Here is a 19,636-nt window from a genome sequence, read left to right as displayed (position 1 = left end):
GAGTCTATATTTGAGTGTGTTAGGCTGCTATGGCAGATTCTACCTTCCCTGCCCCAAATGAAAAAAACATCACATAGGATGCCTTATGTCCCCTCACCGGGGTATGAACATTTCTATAGTGATCCCCTTCCCATCTCCCTGTTAGTCTCTGCTGGTAGTGAAAGAGAGAGATAGGATCACCAGATGTCAACAGCGAGAGGGGAAAAAAGCAAAGGAACACGACTTACTTAGAAGGAAGCTAATTCCACAGGAGATTTACAGCTTACAATTGTGAAGCAGCAGGCTCTGCTGGGTTGTTACAATTTTAGCTGGGTGGATAATATTTTAAAATTTTAAGGACTAACTTCTGAATGAGGTGAAAAAGAAGTTAAGTGTAACAGTGGATGGGGGCAAATTAATTACCAAAAGAGGCTAATCTAGATGCAGCTGACTCTGAAGTTCAGGCAATGATCTTCACTGTCACTATGCGGCGGTGTTCCTGGTTGCACTCGTCCATTCTACTGCTAGAGGTTCAACAGACCATGCAAGACCTCTCACTTGAGTGTCCTCCACCCTTTCTGAAAAGATTGATGAGAGACTGCAGAGTCTCAAGGATTCAAGGGGGACATTTACGTCTATGGGTATTTATACAAGATTACCAAAAAAAAGTCCTTTCACCTGCAGCAGTCCCACTGGTTTCCAAGTTTCATGCTATGTACCCAGCACCTTTGCAAGAGAGAGAACAGAAGTTACAAGAGACGTCCACCCTCTCTTTCCTCCTCAGCAGCTGCCAGTTCATGCAGGCAAACTGGATCCTCCAAACAATCATTTTGATGCATAGGTTTGAAGATGGACTAAAGTTCCCCAAAGTGCCATCTTTTCACACACCCATATTTGCCAATTGCCTATCCCGCTTCTTAAGTGCTTGGTCCCTCATCACAATGGATTACCGAGTCTACAGCACAGTGGAACTGGGTTACACGCTTCAGTTTGCTTCTATCCCCCACTCCCAACCCTATTCCACCTTTCTCTTCAGGGATCTCTCCCACGAGGCAGTTCTACCAGGGAAGGTCCAATATCTTCCTGTGGTGGCCATAGAGGAAATTCCTCTGTTACTCAGAGGAAATGGTTTTTATTCCCACTATTTTTTAATCCTAAAAACAAAAAGGCGTTTTAGGCTTAATTTAGATGTAAGGAAGCTCACAGAATCCCTTCTCATCCTCCACAGAGAGGTAGGAGAGACGATGCTGAAAAGTGAGTGTTGGGAACGTCTGTAAAGGCCTAGGTCATACTGTCAGCCACTGCAAACAATAATACCATCTCATAGTGTTTCAGGGTTTCAAGCAAATTAGTGCATTTTAGTGACCCATGTCCCAGCTGTTTGGCGGGGGCTCACATCACATTTGTAAAGGCTTTTGTGGGAGTGTATTATTTGTACCCTGACCTGATGGCTACCTAAGTGGACACTTACAGCAGGCCTGGTGCTGGACACCGGGTCAAGTGAGGCTGCCTACAGGGAGCTGGAAGGTGGCCACTTTCACTCAGGCGCCTCACTGGCGGCGAGTTCCCGGGACTTGGCCGCTATCCACTAGATAGTAGAAAGTATTCAAGGTCGTAAATAAGATAGTTGTGTGAGCTAAGAAGCTACCAGTAATATGTAAGCTGTTCCCGTGTGAAGTAGGTGAAATTATATAATAGCCAATCAGCAATTGCGTGGTTATTGTAAGCAAAGGTGATTAAAAGGTATATAAGCTGGAAAGCAAAATGGAATAAACGATTCTGCTTGCAATCATATTGGTTGTTGTGCTTTATCCGTCCCGCATCCTCTGCCATCAGCAGTGGAATCCTCCCTCGTCCTCTGCTATCAGCATTGGAACCCGACAGGCTTTAAGCCCTGCTCCGAGAGAGAGAAGTCAGGCAGACTCAAGTGTTTGCTGTTGGAGTCAACAATGAGAATAAACTTCAGTTAAAATAAAGCATGTTAGTCCTCAGGACAGCAAACTGCTGTGTACCAGAGGCAAAGAATAAGAGACAGCAAAGGGCCACCAACACTTGAGGCCCCTGCTACGCCAGAGAATAATTCAGAGAGGCACGCTGACATGATCCCAGATGGCAAACCACACCACGCGCTGCAGAGGAATGAGAGCCCTTCCCCACTGCCAATAGTACCTGCCAGTGTGAGCTGGGGGAAGCATGCTTCCTCACTCCAGATCTGGGAATCAGTTGGACCCTCTGCATTGAAGCAAAACACACCAGGCAGATTTTTAAGAAAGAAGATCTATAGCAACTCCCTGCACTAGCCACTCAACTGCTATCCCATCTCTAGCAGTATCGTATTTCTGATGTTTCAGAGGAAGCCAAAACTGTGCCCACCCTTCTCTCCCCAGATTACTATTGTGAATCAGGTAAAAAAAAATATCTTCTGAATCCTGCAGGGGACTGGCTGAAGCACTGAATCATGAGAAGTTCTTGAAAAATTACATAGCTGATTAAATACAGACTAGACTGGTTTCTTGTGAACTGAACTTTATCCATAGATGGGGTGAAATCCAGATTGATTGCAAATGCATAATTTAAAGATATTTTGTGAATTCCTTCCTTTCCCAGCCAAAATTAATTTCTCTTCTTGCATCACTTGCATGCAGGATGCAATGGGGCACAGGTTTTTTATCTATAAAAAATAAAAGTTTTTATTGGTTTTTTAATTGGTTTATTGGTAGAAGTGCGGCAAACTGAAGAGATGAGCAGCAGCCTGATCTCCAGACATGATCAAGAGACTGTCCAAAGAATGAGAGGGAATCAAACAGCTTTGGCCACCTCGGACCTTGCTACCAGAGAGGATCTGCAGCAGCTGGAAATCCGCCTAGAGGAGAAATTGCCAGGGCTGATGACCATCCTGGGAGGCAGCAGCTGGGAGGAGAAGCTGGGACGACTAGACGCGTTGTGTAAGAGAGGGCACAGAAAATGCCTTTCTGACTTGTTTCTATTTCCTTGAAGCCCAGAAAGGAAATATCAGCCTGTACTAGCTTCAGTAATACAAAAGTCTTCAACCTAATCCTGAGGGACCATTCTCTTGGGATGCTTCTTATTTAAGCGGGAGAAGGGAGTGGAATTCTGTCCTTTACTTGCCTTTTATTTTATATTTCATTGTTTGTTTATTTTGGATATCAGAAAGAGACTTGAAAGGTTCCTCCACCATTTGTAGCTGTATGTTTGAAACTCAGATAACAGAATCATAGAATATGATGGTTGGAAGGGACCTCAGGAGGTCATCTAGTCCAACCCCATGTTCAAAGCTGAGCCAACCCCAACTAAATCATCCCAACCAGGGCTTTGTCAAGCTGCACCTTAAAAACCTCTTAGAATGGAGGTTCCACTACCTCCCTAGGTAACCCATTCCAGTGCTTCACTGCCCTCCAATTGGAAATGTTTTTCATAATATCCAACCTAGACCTCCCCCACTGCAATTTGAGGCAATTGCTCCTATTTTTCACATCTACAACCACTGAGGAAAGCCTAGTTCCATCCTCCTTGCACCCTTTTTCAGGTAGTTAAAGGCTATCAAATTACCCCTCATTCTTCTCTTCTGCAGACTTAACAAGCCTATTTCCCACAGCCTTTCCTCATAAGTCAAGTTCTCTAGCCCCTTCATAATATTCCTTGCCCTCTGCTGGACCCTTTCCAATTTGTCCACATCCTTTCTATAGTTGGGGCCCAAAAATGGACACCAAACTCCAAATGAAGCCTCACCAAATGCTGATTAGACTGGAATAATCTCTTCCCTCAATCTGTTGGCAATGCTCCTACTAATGCAGCCCAATATGTCATTAACTTTCTTAGCAATAAGGTCCTGTCTCCATGGAGGATTCTCTGGTGCCTAGAAAACCAGACTAGTTAAATGGTTACATCACAAGAATCTAGGGAGTGAAAGTTCTGCAAATGGGAAGAGAAGCGATGTTCATTCAGCGTGCTTCAAATGCGTGGTGTAATTGTATAGCTTTACTTTCTGCTGTTTCCTTGTCCTATACTTCAAGGACAATGGGAATACCACTGTGGAGATGAAATTCTTGCTAGTCATTCATCACATGCAATCCCTATGGGAAGGACTGAGATATATGAAAGCACCGTCCCAGAGACCCCCCAACATCTCCTGCAGTAACTCCAAGAAATATGAGAGCTGCCAGTCCTGAGATTCATAAGTTGGAATCAGGCAGGGAGGTTCACCACTTTCTGGCCTTCCTTAGAGAACAGGACACCTGCTCCTATTTGCAGGGTGCAAGGCCAGAAATGATCATTTCACAATCACAGGCCGTACATTTCACCCAAATACCTCTATGTAGTGCCCAGTGACTTCTATTAAACTAAAGTGTTTTAGTCCTCAGGACAGCAAACTGCTGTGTCCCAGAGGCAGAGAACAAGAGACACCAAAGGGCCACCAACACCTGAGGCCCCTGCTAGGCCAGGGAATAATTCAGAGGGGAACACTGACATGATCCCAGATGGCAAACCAGGCCACGCGCTGCAGAGCAATGAGAGCCCTTTCCCACTGCCAATTGTGCCTGCCAGTGTGATCTGGGACAAGCATGCTTCCTCACTCCAAATCTGGGAATCAGTTTGACCCTCAGCATTGAAGCAAAACACACCAGGCAGATTTTTAAGAAAGAGGATCTATAGCAACTCCCTGCACTAGCCACTCAACTGCTATCCCATCTCTAGCAGCATTGTATTTCTGATGCTTCAGAGGAAGCCAAAACCATGCCCACCCTTCTCTCTCCAGATTACTATTGTGAATCAGGTAAAAAATATCTCTTCTGAATCCTGAAGGGAACTGGAAGAAGCACTGAATCATGAGAAGTTCTTGAAAAATTACATTGCTGATTAAATACAGACTAGACTGGGTTCCTGTGAATTGAATGTATTCCACAGATGGGCTGACATCCAGATTGATTGCAAATGCATAATTTAAAGATATTGTGTGAATTCCTTTCTTTCCCAGTCAAAATTAATTTATCTTATTTCATCACTTTTGCATGTGGGATGCAATGGGGCACAGGTTATTCATCCATAAAAAATAAAAGTTTTTAATATTGGTTTATTAGTAGACATGCGGCGGTACTGTTCTCTTTCCACATCATGTAGGAAATACACCAGTTCTAACCCAATCCATTTGTAGCAGACGTAGTTGCCTCATTAATAGTATTGTCTTTTTTAATATTAGACTGGAAGATGGAAGAACTTTCCTCATTGAGAGAAAACCTGAAGGCAGACATCAAGTCCAGCCAGCTAGAAGTAATATCCTTATTGGATCAGAAGCTAGAAGGAGTCCGAAGCCAGTTACAGGCTCCCCTCTCAGGGCTAACTAAACAGACTGAAGAGATGAGCAGCAGCCTGATCTCCAGACATGATCAAGAGAATGTCCAAAGAATGGGAGGGAATCAGACAGCTTTGGCCACCTCGGAGCTTGCTACCAGAGAGGATCTGCAGCAGCTGGAAATCCGCCTAGAGGAGAAATTGCCAAGGCCAATGACCGTCCTGGGAGACAGCAGCTGGGAGGAGAAGCTGGGACGATTAGAAGCTTTGGGTAAGAGAGAGCACAGAAAATGCCTTTCTGACTTGTTTCTATTTCCCTGAGGCTCAGAAAGGAAAGATCAGCCTGTGCTAGCTGCAGGGCCGTATTATCCATTAGGCACAATAGGCACATTGACTAGGGCCTGCGAAACTTTCAGGGCCTACGAAAAAAAATGTATATATAATTTTTTATTTTTATTTTAAAAACTATTTATAAATAGCTTAAAATCAAATCAGTTATTTCAGTCGGGGGGTCTACGAAGGCCAGTGTGTCTAGGGCCTACGTTATCTTAAAACGGCCCTGACTAGCTGCAGTAATACAAACGTCTTCAACTGAATCTTGAGAGGGAGGCTTTTTCTTGAAGCAGAAGGGAGTGGAATTTTGCCTTTTCCTTGCCTTCTGTTTTATATTTCATTGTTTGTTTCTTTTGGATATCAGAAAGAGACTTGAAAGGTTCCTCCCCCTTTTGTAGCTGTATGTTTGAAACTCAGATAATAGAATCATAGAATATGATGGTTGGAAGGGACCTCAGGAGGTCAGCTAGTCCACAGGAGGTCAGCTAGTCCAACACTGTGTTCAAAGCAGGGCCAAGCCCAACTAAATCATCCCAGCCAGGGCTTTGTCATGCCACACCTTAAAAACCTCTAAGAATAGGGGCACAGGTTTTTCATCCATAAAAAAACTAAAAGATTTTAATACTGGTTTATTGGTTTAAATGTGTTGCTACTGTTCTCCTTCCACACCTTGTAGGAAATGCACCGATTCTATCTATCCAAGTACAGTGCTTCCAAACCCCTGGGTACGTACTTGGAAGGTAGCCCAAGCTTCCACCAGTGAATGTTTTATCCAACCGAAAGCTCATAGTATCTTTACTTTGTGCGAGGTGGGTCAGGAACTAAGCCAAATGGAGACACTGCTGTTCAATGGAGAGATGGACTGATTGAAACAGTATAACACAAGAGTGCTCTTATTTTAAAGCTATACTTTACTTAGGCTCTAGTACTTACACATGTCTGCAACAGGTTAGTAAAATACCCCAACCCTCAACCCTCAATAATTACCAAAGTTTGGGGTGGTTTTCAAGTGCAAACAACGACGGTTTACTAACTGGCCTGATCGTCCAGCTGCCATACGAAGATCCAGAAACTGTGTTCAAGGAGAGATCCCAAAAAGTCCAGGCCTCTCCCCCTTCATTATCCTTGCTAGTAGACAATAACATGTTAAAAAAGAGGAAAAAAAAGTTTCAAAAGCTAGACCTAAGTTCACCAGAGGACTAATTAACTAGATGTGTATCTAGAGCATCTGCATATCTTAAGAACAGGACAAACATCTCCCAGTGGGCATGCATAAATAAGCTTATTGATGTTTTCCTGTAACACAGATCCCAGCAAGTCCATCAGAGCATCAGGGCAGAGGGTGCAGGATGAGGCAAAGGTTGAGCAAGAGGCTTTCTCATTATCTCCAAAACTCCTTCCCCACCCTCAGTGCTGGACATGCAAAAGTCCTTGGGGCTGGATGCAATGCATCTGAGGATGCTGAGGGAGTTGGCTGATGTGATTGCAGAGCCATTGGCCATTATCTTTGAAATCTCATGGCAATTGTGGGAGGTCCCAGATGATTGAAAAAAGGCAAATATAGTGCCCATCTTCAAAAAAGGGAAGAAGGAGGATCTGTGGTATTACAGACCGGGTAGACGCAGCTCAGTCCCTGGAAAAATCATGGAGCAGGTCCTCAAATAATCCATTTTAAGGCCCTTGGAAGAGAGGAAGGTGATCAGGAACAGTCTTCATGGATTCACCAAGGACAAGTCATGTCTGACCAACCTGATTGCCTTCTATGATGAGATGACTTTCTCTGTGGATGTGGGGAAATCGGTGGACATGATATATCTTGACTTTAGTAAAGCTTTTGACACGATCTTCCACAGTATAATTATCAGCAAGTTAAAGAAGTATCATTTAGATGAATGGACTATAAAATGGATAGAAAGCTGGCTAGATCACTGGACTCAACTGGTCGTGATCAATGGCTTGATGTGTAGTTGGCAGCCAGTAACAAGTGGAGTGTCCCTGGGGCCGGTGCTGGGGCTGGTTTTGTAGAACATCAACAGTAATGATCTGGAGGATGGGATGGATTGCACACTCAGCAAGTTTGCAGATGAGACTAAGATGGGGGGAGTGGAGTGGTAGATACACTGAAGGACAGTGATAGGATACAGAGTCACTTATACAAATTAGAGGATTGGGCCAAAAGAAATCTGATGATGTTCAAGAAGGACAAGTGCAGAGTCCTGCACTTAGGATGGAAGAATCCCATGCACTTCTAAAGACTGGAGAGCGACTGGCTAGGCAGCAGTTCGGCAGAAAAGGACCTTAGGGTTACACTGGACAAGAAGCTGGACATGAGTCCACAGTTTGCCCTTATTAGTGGAAGAAAACCCAACAAAATCCAGTATGGGGATTCATGTATCAAATTACTTTTCTTCCTTGAATAAGGGCGCTAAGATGAGCAGTTTGGGCACGGAGGCAGATGCTGTGGCTTGGCTAGCCACCCAAATACAGTGCTGCCCAACCCCTGAGTAGGTAATTGGGGAAGTAGCCGAAGCCTCTGCCAGTGACTGCAGCAACTACACTGCTAGGCTTAGTCACAAACTAAAGCAGAGCTGTTGCATGTGTATGATACCAAGCTGGGAACAACAACTCCCAGCTGCCGTGGAGACATACCCTGCCTGTCACAAAAGAAGCAGAGCAAAGCAGGGAGGGGTAATTATTTCCCTTCCATTCAATTTGGCTACTAGGTTGATGATGGTCAGACTCGTATCATTTTGAATTTTTTTTTTTCCTTTTAGGTTTTTCAGAGAAGCTTGCGGAAGAAAAAGGTAGCTTTACTTTGATTACTGAATTTACTATTAATCTGACTGATAGCAAATTACTTGTATTTTGTTAGTATCACAGAAGTTCCTTCAACAGACTATGGGTTCAAGCCACTGTTGACAAGGTGTCTGTGATACCAGATTGCTGGGAGATGGGCATTTATAACTAGGAGTCAGTGGGGGTGTGGGCTGGATTTCCAGTTTCGTGCACGCCCAGGTCCTTTGTTTTGTTTTCTCCTTGAATGCATGATTCTGAGATGTTACTTGATCCGGGTGATGGATCAGTTGTGCTGTGTTGGACAGAGGATGAATGAGAAAGCTGGTTAGCTGATACCTGGGGAGGACAGAGGGAGGGTCTCTTTGAATGAAAGAAGGTAAGATGGGTTCACCCACTGCTAACTGAAATCACACTCTTCTTACTGTAGATCAACTTGAGAAAGAAAAAGGTAAGTTGTCTTTGATTTCCCTAGTGCAAATTCCCTTGGCAGACATGTTCTTAAATGAAAACGGCTCTTTCTCCATTTCCTCAATCTAAGGAAAATTCATTTCCCACCTCATTTTCAATGTGTGGAAGAAAACCCAACAAAATCCAGTATGGGGATTCATGTATCGAATTACTTTTCTTCCTTGAATAAGTGCGCTAAGAAGAGCAGTGTGGGCACGCTGGCAGAAGCTCTGGCTTGGCTAGCCACCCAAATACGGTGCTGCCCAACCCCTGAGTAGGTAAATGGGGAAGTAGCCAAACCTCTGCAAGTGACTGCTGCAACTACACTGTTAGTCTTAGTCACAAACTCAAACAGAGCTGTTGCATGTACTTGTAACCAACTGGGAATAACACCTCCCAGCTGCTGTGGAGACATACCCTGCGTGTCACAAAGGAAGCGGAGCAAAGCGGGGATTGGAAAATCTGTTCCTTCCATTCAGTTCGGTGGTTGTTTTGCTGATGGACAGACTCGTATCATTTTGACATTTTTTTTTCTTTTACTTTTTTCAGAGAAACTTGCAGTAGAGAATGGTAGGTTTGCTGCGATTTCTAAATTTAGCGTTAATTTGACTGAGTGCCACTTATTTGTATGGAGTTCCTATCACAGAAGTTACTTCAATACACTCAGGGTTCAAACCATTGTTGATAAGGCATCTGTGGTTATGGGTTTCTGAGAGATGGGCTTTTATAACTGGCAGTCAGTGGGGTGTGGGCTGGATGTCTACTTTTTGTGCACACCAAGGGCCTTTGCTTTGTTAAATTGTGGAATGAAAATTCTGAATTGTTACTAGACCTGGGTGATGGATCAGCTGTGGTGGGTAGGAAAGGGGATGAATGAGCAAAGTGGCAGCTGGGAGGTCTGGGGAGGTCGGCAAGGAGATCTCCTTTAATGAGGTCAGGTAATAGGACTTCACCCAATTTCTGATAGAAATCTTACCCTTCCTTTGCAGGCCAACTCAGGAATGACAAAAGTAAGTTTTCTGAGATTTCTAAGCTGCTACTATCCTTCAGAAAAATGTTTTTAAATGAAAACAGCTATTTCTCCATTTCACTGGCTTTCCTCAGTCCAAGGATATTTCAGTACTCACCTTAATTAAAATACGTGGAAGAAAAGCCCACACAAGTCAGTATGGGGATTCACGTATCGAATGCTTTTCTTGCTTGAATCAGTGCGCCAAGAATAACAGTGTGGGCAAGGTGGCAGATATGGGGGCTCGGACTACCCGCCAAAGAATAGTGCTGTCCAACCCCAAATTACGTACTTGGGGAGGTAGACCAAGCCTCTGCCAGGGACTGCTGCAACTTCACTGCTACTTTTTACTCACCAGCTCAAGCAGACCTCTTGTATATATATCCAGCCAATCAGGGAATAACACCTCTGAGCTGCTGTGGAGACGTGCCCTGGGTGTCACAAATGAACTAGAGCGAACTGAGCAGGGGGAAAAGTCCCTTCCATTAAATTTGGCTTTGTTTTTTTCTGTTGGAAAGACTTGAATAATTCTGAAATAATACTTTTCTTCATGTTTTTCAGAGAAGCTTGCGGAAGAATACGGTAGGTTCAGTTTGATTTCTGAGTTTAAGGTCAATGTGACTGAGCGCAGATTACTTGCATTTCGTTGGTATCACAGAAGTCCCTTGAAAGGACTAAGGGGTCAATCCAGTGTTGACAAGGTGTCTGTGATACCAGATTGCTGGGAGATGGGCATTTATAACTAGGAGTCAGTGGGGGTGTGGGCTGGATCTCCAGTTTCGTGCATGCCCAGTCCTTTGTTTTGTTTTCTCCTTGAATGCATGATTCTGAGATGTTACTTGATCCGGGTGATGGATCAGTTGTGCTGTGTTGGACAGAGGATGAATGAGAAAACTGGCTAGCTGATACCTGGGGAGGACAGTGGGAGGGTCTCTTTGAATGAAAGAAGGTAAGATGGGTTCACCCATTTCTAACTGAAATCACACTCTTCACGTTGTAGGTCAACTCGAAACAGAGAAACGTAAGTCCTCTTTGATTTCCCAGGTGCAATTAGCCTTCAGACAAATGTTCTTAAATGGAAACTGCGCTTTCTCCATTTCAGCGGCAATCTAAGGAAAATTCATTTCCCATCTGCTTTTCGATATGTGGAAGAAAATCCAGTATGGGGACTCATGTCTCAAATTATTTTTTTTTGTTTGAATAAGTGCGGTACGAATAGCTGTGTGGACACGGTGGCAGATGCTCTGCCTCGGCTAGCCACCCAAATATAGTGATGCCCAACCCATGAGTAGGTAATTGGGAAAGTAGCCAAAGTCACTGCGGTCACTTCAGCAACTACACTGCTGATCTTAGTCACAAACTCAAGCAGAGCTGTTGCATGTACATGCAACCAAGCTGGGAATAACACCTTCCAGATGCCTTGGAGACATACCCTGTGTGTCACAAAGGAAGTCGAGTGAAGCGGGGATGGGGGAATGTGTTCCTTCCATTCAATTTGGCGGTTGTTTTGCTGATGGAGAGATTTGTATCGTTTTGACATTTTTTTCCCCTTTACTTTTTTCAGAGAAGCTTGCGGAAGAAAATGGTAGGTTCACTGCCATTTCTGAATGTAGTATTAATCTGACTGAGTGCCAATTAGTTGTATTTAGCTGTATCACCGAAGTTACTTCAATAGACACAGTGGCAGGTGTGGGGGCTTGGACGTGTCACCAAAGTATAGGACTGTCCAACCCCGAATTACGTACTTGGGAAGGTAGCCCAAGCTCTGCCAGTGACTGCTGAAACTACACTGTTATTTTTAGTCACAAGCTGAAGCAGAGATGTTGCATGTACATCCACAACAAGCAGGGAATAAAATGTCCCACTGGCTGTGGGGACATACCCTGAGTGTCACAAATGAAGTGGAGCGAAGGGAGGAGGGGGGAAATATCCCTTCTATTAAATTTGGCTTCAGTTTTGCTGTTGGAAAGACTTGTATCATTTTGAAATAATATTTCTCTTCACGTTTTTCAGAGAAGCTTGCGGAAAAATATGGTAGGTTCCGTTTGATTTTTGAGTTTAAAGTCAATCTGACTGACCGCATATTACTTGCTTTTTGTTGGTATCACAGAAGTTCCTTCAACAGACTAAGGGTTCAAGCCACTGTTGACAAGGTGTCTGTGATACCAGGTGGCTGGGAAATGGACATTTATAACTATCAGACAGTGGGGTGTGGGCGGAATCGCCAGTTTCATGCAGGGCCAGGTCCTTTGTTTTGTTTTCTTTTGGAATGCATGATTCTGAGATGTTACTTGATTTGGGGGATGGATCAGATGTCGTGCATTGGAAATAGGATGAATGAGAAAACTGGCTAGCTGATACCTGGGGAGGACAGTGGGAGGGTCTCTTTGAATGAAAGAAGGTAAGATGGGTTCACCCATTTCTAACTGAAATCACACTCTTCTTACTGTAGATCAACTCGAGACAGAGAAACGTAAGTTCTCTTTGATTTCCCAGGTTCAACTACCCTTCAGGCAAATGTTCTTAAATGGAAACTGCGCTTTCTCCATTTTAGTAGCTTTCCTCAATGTAAGGAAAATTCCTTTCCCATCTCTTTTTCGATATGTGGAAGAAAACCCAACAAAATCCAGTATGGGGATTCATGTATCAAATTACTTTTCTTCCTTGAATAAGGGCGCTAAGATGAGCAGTTTGGGCACGGAGGCAGATGCTGTGGCTTGGCTAGCCACCCAAATACAGTGCTGCCCAACCCCTGAGTAGGTAATTGGGGAAGTAGCCGAAGCCTCTGCCAGTGACTGCAGCAACTACACTGCTAGGCTTAGTCACAAACTAAAGCAGAGCTGTTGCATGTGTATGATACCAAGCTGGGAACAACAACTCCCAGCTGCCGTGGAGACATACCCTGCCTGTCACAAAAGAAGCAGAGCAAAGCAGGGAGGGGTAATTATTTCCCTTCCATTCAATTTGGCTACTAGGTTGATGATGGTCAGACTCGTATCATTTTGAATTTTTTTTTTTTCCTTTTAGGTTTTTCAGAGAAGCTTGCGGAAGAAAAAGGTAGCTTTACTTTGATTACTGAATTTACTATTAATCTGACTGATAGCAAATTACTTGTATTTTGTTAGTATCACAGAAGTTCCTTCAACAGACTATGGGTTCAAGCCACTGTTGACAAGGTGTCTGTGATACCAGATTGCTGGGAGATGGGCATTTATAACTAGGAGTCAGTGGGGGTGTGGGCTGGATTTCCAGTTTCGTGCACGCCCAGGTCCTTTGTTTTGTTTTCTCCTTGAATGCATGATTCTGAGATGTTACTTGATCCGGGTGATGGATCAGTTGTGCTGTGTTGGACAGAGGATGAATGAGAAAGCTGGTTAGCTGATACCTGGGGAGGACAGAGGGAGGGTCTCTTTGAATGAAAGAAGGTAAGATGGGTTCACCCACTGCTAACTGAAATCACACTCTTCTTACTGTAGATCAACTTGAGAAAGAAAAAGGTAAGTTGTCTTTGATTTCCCTAGTGCAAATTCCCTTGGCAGACATGTTCTTAAATGAAAACGGCTCTTTCTCCATTTCCTCAATCTAAGGAAAATTCATTTCCCACCTCATTTTCAATGTGTGGAAGAAAACCCAACAAAATCCAGTATGGGGATTCATGTATCGAATTACTTTTCTTCCTTGAATAAGTGCGCTAAGAAGAGCAGTGTGGGCACGCTGGCAGAAGCTCTGGCTTGGCTAGCCACCCAAATACGGTGCTGCCCAACCCCTGAGTAGGTAAATGGGGAAGTAGCCAAACCTCTGCAAGTGACTGCTGCAACTACACTGTTAGTCTTAGTCACAAACTCAAACAGAGCTGTTGCATGTACTTGTAACCAACTGGGAATAACACCTCCCAGCTGCTGTGGAGACATACCCTGCGTGTCACAAAGGAAGCGGAGCAAAGCGGGGATTGGAAAATCTGTTCCTTCCATTCAGTTCGGTGGTTGTTTTGCTGATGGACAGACTCGTATCATTTTGACATTTTTTTTTCTTTTACTTTTTTCAGAGAAACTTGCAGTAGAGAATGGTAGGTTTGCTGCGATTTCTAAATTTAGCGTTAATTTGACTGAGTGCCACTTATTTGTATGGAGTTCCTATCACAGAAGTTACTTCAATACACTCAGGGTTCAAACCATTGTTGATAAGGCATCTGTGGTTATGGGTTTCTGAGAGATGGGCTTTTATAACTGGCAGTCAGTGGGGTGTGGGCTGGATGTCTACTTTTTGTGCACACCAAGGGCCTTTGCTTTGTTAAATTGTGGAATGAAAATTCTGAATTGTTACTAGACCTGGGTGATGGATCAGCTGTGGTGGGTAGGAAAGGGGATGAATGAGCAAAGTGGCAGCTGGGAGGTCTGGGGAGGTCGGCAAGGAGATCTCCTTTAATGAGGTCAGGTAATAGGACTTCACCCAATTTCTGATAGAAATCTTACCCTTCCTTTGCAGGCCAACTCAGGAATGACAAAAGTAAGTTTTCTGAGATTTCTAAGCTGCTACTATCCTTCAGAAAAATGTTTTTAAATGAAAACAGCTATTTCTCCATTTCACTGGCTTTCCTCAGTCCAAGGATATTTCAGTACTCACCTTAATTAAAATACGTGGAAGAAAAGCCCACACAAGTCAGTATGGGGATTCACGTATCGAATGCTTTTCTTGCTTGAATCAGTGCGCCAAGAATAACAGTGTGGGCAAGGTGGCAGATATGGGGGCTCGGACTACCCGCCAAAGAATAGTGCTGTCCAACCCCAAATTACGTACTTGGGGAGGTAGACCAAGCCTCTGCCAGGGACTGCTGCAACTTCACTGCTACTTTTTACTCACCAGCTCAAGCAGACCTCTTGTATATATATCCAGCCAATCAGGGAATAACACCTCTGAGCTGCTGTGGAGACGTGCCCTGGGTGTCACAAATGAACTAGAGCGAACTGAGCAGGGGGAAAAGTCCCTTCCATTAAATTTGGCTTTGTTTTTTTCTGTTGGAAAGACTTGAATAATTCTGAAATAATACTTTTCTTCATGTTTTTCAGAGAAGCTTGCGGAAGAATACGGTAGGTTCAGTTTGATTTCTGAGTTTAAGGTCAATGTGACTGAGCGCAGATTACTTGCATTTCGTTGGTATCACAGAAGTCCCTTGAAAGGACTAAGGGGTCAATCCAGTGTTGACAAGGTGTCTGTGATACCAGATTGCTGGGAGATGGGCATTTATAACTAGGAGTCAGTGGGGGTGTGGGCTGGATCTCCAGTTTCGTGCATGCCCAGTCCTTTGTTTTGTTTTCTCCTTGAATGCATGATTCTGAGATGTTACTTGATCCGGGTGATGGATCAGTTGTGCTGTGTTGGACAGAGGATGAATGAGAAAACTGGCTAGCTGATACCTGGGGAGGACAGTGGGAGGGTCTCTTTGAATGAAAGAAGGTAAGATGGGTTCACCCATTTCTAACTGAAATCACACTCTTCACGTTGTAGGTCAACTCGAAACAGAGAAACGTAAGTCCTCTTTGATTTCCCAGGTGCAATTAGCCTTCAGACAAATGTTCTTAAATGGAAACTGCGCTTTCTCCATTTCAGCGGCTTTCCTCAATCTAAGGAAAATTCATTTCCCATCTGCTTTTCGATATGTGGAAGAAAATCCAGTATGGGGACTCATGTCTCAAATTATTTTTTTTTGTTTGAATAAGTGCGGTACGAATAGCTGTGTGGACACGGTGGCAGATGCTCTGCCTCGGCTAGCCACCCAAATATAGTGATGCCCAACCCATGAGTAGGTAATTGGGAAAGTAGCCAAAGTCACTGCGGTCACTTCAGCAACTACACTGCTGATCTTAGTCACAAACTCAAGCAGAGCTGTTGCATGTACATGCAACCAAGCTGGGAATAACACCTTCCAGATGCCTTGGAGACATACCCTGTGTGTCACAAAGGAAGTCGAGTGAAGCGGGGATGGGGGAATGTGTTCCTTCCATTCAATTTGGCGGTTGTTTTGCTGATGGAGAGATTTGTATCGTTTTGACATTTTTTTCCCCTTTACTTTTTTCAGAGAAGCTTGCGGAAGAAAATGGTAGGTTCACTGCCATTTCTGAATGTAGTATTAATCTGACTGAGTGCCAATTAGTGTATTTAGCCACACCCCATATCTCCTGCTCTGCCCCAAGAGCAGCAAGTTAACCCTTCTGCACCCATGGGTTTGAATCCCAAGTCAAATGAGTCACTCCCATACATATCAATCATGAAAATATTATAGAAAATTCCCACATTCATCACACCTACTCAGCAGAAGGGCTCCAGACCACCACAGGGTATGACAAGAGATCCTCTTCCTTCATATTCTCCCCCTATGGGCCCGGTGTTGCAATGGGATTTGTGCTGTTGACCTTCACAACTGGGCAGAGTTTCACTGCAGTCATCTGGACTCTTCAGGGTTACAAGTTTCACCCACCTAGAAACAACTGCCGACTCAGGATCAAAACTGCTTCCCAGTGTTCTAGATAAACCATGCACAGGGCTGTTTCATATCTCTTTCTGCTAATGAGCTCTTCAATCCAGCAGAGGAAGGTATAACACGACCAAGTGGCAACAAGCTGATGCTACACAATTTCAGTCTGGAAATGAGTAAATTTTTAATGGTGAGAGTAATTAGCCATTGGAAAAAAATTTCCAAGGGTCACTTTCTATTAGTTTGGGGAAGTTCCATGGCCTGTTTTCTACAAGGATTCAGACTATATAATCACAATGATCAAAATGGTCACTTCTGGCATTAGAATCTAGGAACCTGCTGATGTATCTAAGTACCATTGGCTTTGATTCTTGCATTTTACAATTTCTGTACTTAGAATATTTTATAAATTACTAAACTTTATCTTGGTTCTGGATATTACATTATTTCTGCTATGGAGACATGACTGAAAGTACAGCATTAAGCACATGGTTTTCTATTCGTTTTTCTTTTTCAGAAAGACTCCAGAAGGAAAAAGGTTAATTTCCATTGACTTCTGTTGCTTAGAGGATGCATGGATGGGTAATATTCGGGGGAGATGTTTTGGGGGAGAAAAACTGTGAATAGAAGAGAGATCGATGATTGTCAGTGTGTAGATGAAAATGGACTGGCAGATCGGTGCGATAGGTCGTGAGAGCAGTTTCCATTGGAGAACAAGAAGTCTGTAGAGTTTCCAGTAGTGGGAGAAGGCATGGGATTTCCTCTTCATGAGGTGAGGTTTTTTTCCCAAGGTCTATCCTGGTTGGGAGATGAGTCTGGTTGAGTGCTGGGCATTGGGACAGCAGTTGGGAGTATGTGACAGTGGAATAAGTGGGGTGTTTCAAATTAGAAACTCTTCAGGAGTGTATAAAATGTATTTTTGTGAGTATTTGTTACCCCATTACACACACACTCATACACATGCATACAAATGATAAGACATGACTATCAAAGCAAAAAAGAAAAAAGAAACTCTGAATTGGTTCTTCTTCAATACAGTTCTGTTAAACTGACTATACTGGTAAAACATATATAAAGAGCTGTGAAGGGTTCAGTGTTAGAGGTATAGGAGCAAAAATATTTCTTCCTAATAATCTTTTAATTTATCTCATGGTTTGTGTTTGGACTCCAGAAAAAGTTAATGTGTAGCATTTCTAAAACAATGACAATGCTTAAGGTTTCTTTTATTTCAGTGCCAGGTTTTACTGGGGAGTTTTACAGTATGGGGATGAGTCTGGTTTGGACTCCTGCACTAGAGTTGTTGAGGGGTGTCAGATTAGAAACTTTTCAGAAGAGGCTTAATATCTGCTAGCTAACCCAACTGAAATTCACAAGGTGTGTAAATGAAGAAAATATTTTTTTCTTTGCAGATAAAAAAGAAGTAGAACTAAGTAAGTGTGTATTGATTCTTCACATGTAAAAGTCAATTCAGTTCCATGCTGGAAAAGAGATAGGAATAGAAATGAAGTTCTCACAGTTAGAAGCATGGCCACTGAAGGATATCTGTTGTTGTTGTTAGAATATTATTTTAATAATACTTGCTAGGATAAACGATCATTGCCACAGACCTATTTATGCTGCCATTGGGTGAAAGTCTTCCCTATGAAGTGAACTATGTGTCACATCATCCCACTTAATGCTTCAAAATTTGGCATACGTGCATATCTTGTGCTGCAGAGTCCTAGCATTTGCTGATTGTTCAGGGATGAATTTTACCCCAAATCAGTCCCAACGTTTCTTTGAATATAGGGGGAGTGAGCCCCTGACAATGTAACACCAGTGATATCATTTGGAGTTTGCCGTTGACATCAGTAATGGAAGTACAATCACACACACTCAAATATGGAGCAGCCCTTGGTGTTAAACAAGGTGCAGGGTGTGATGTAAGGTGACCTCAGCTTACTTAGTATCTTTGCAAAGCCACCATTTAAAATTCTTTTAACCTTTTCTTGAAGCTAAAGAAAAGAAGGAAAAACAATTAAAGCATTTGAAATGTAAACTACTAAAAAAGGCTTTCATTTTAATAACATCCCTTGTTCCCTTTCCCATTAGCTGCAAAGTGTTTTGCTGATTATTGGTATATCTGTTAATTGTCTTTTCTCCACCTCTTCTTTGAGGTCTGGGGAGGGCAAGTCTGCTTCATTTGCTGAGACAAGAATCTGTCTCTCAGCATGTGGAGTGGCTCTGAGTGGCTGCAGTGCAAAGGAAGGGGTAGGTAGCCAGTCAGAGTAGGGTAATCCTATAGAAACATCTGAAAACCTAGGGAATATGGGGAAATCCCATAGGCTTGGCAAATCAGAGGCTATCTGAAATCCCACAGAGCTGATAGGTCTGAGTCAATTTGACTTTGAAGGGTGTCACTCTGCTGAAATATCAATAAACACAGGTACAACATTATGACAAAAGTGTCTGATTACCCTGGTTATCTTTGTACAATTATATTTTTTTCTGTCTTATCCACTCTTTCCCCTCACCACCCATAAAAACACTCCCTTCCAGATTATTGGGAGGGAGCAGGCCTTTCTCTTGTATCCCCTTCCTATCTCCCTTCCTGCTGTAGCTCCTTTTCTTCTCTCTCAAAGCAGGGAAGACAGCAGCTCCAGGTAGAGATAATGCATCTCTCCATATTGCCAGAATCACCACACTCATTTCCTTGTGATCTGCTGTCTGTGTCTGAGACTGAGTGAGTGAAGGATGGAACGGACGTGGTGAACTCCATAAAAGCTACAAATGGGCCCCAAAAGAATACAATACGCACAGTGTGTGTGTGCACCATTAGTTTCTTTAGTGTATCTTTAATTTCTCTTTTCTGCAGAAGTAAATTCCTCTGTATTGTGTCTGGAAAATCTCTATTGTGTCAGGATAATCGGCAGTAGGTGCCTCTTTGAATTCAATGTCTGTTGTTTCTCCCTTTGATTTCAGAGTGGAGAAGGACTCACCAGTATGCAGGTAACAGAAAATACATCTCCCCTGGTAATCAGAAATAATATTCATATCTTAAAAAACTAGAAACAGCACATACTGCTAGCACGGACATGAAATCTGAGGCTTTTCTCCATTTCTTCTCATGGCTTTCTCATTCACTTTCTTCAACCAGTGTAATTTATATGAGGATCTGGTATAATATATATGAATATCAATAAGATAAACATTTCAAGATCCCTTGCAATTTTGTGTAAAGTTCAATCAAATATCACATCTCTGAAATATTTCAGTGTAACCAAATTGTCAGAATGTCAATATCGAAAGGG

This window comes from Emydura macquarii, unplaced genomic scaffold (assembly GCF_026122565.2).
Source record: "Emydura macquarii macquarii isolate MOO-44397 ecotype Brisbane River unplaced genomic scaffold, CSIRO-AGI_Emac_v2 contig_3636, whole genome shotgun sequence".
NCBI classification, from domain to species: Eukaryota; Metazoa; Chordata; order Testudines; family Chelidae; genus Emydura; species Emydura macquarii.
The sequence above is the reverse complement of the archived record's forward strand: the minus strand, read 5'-3'. Positions refer to the sequence as shown.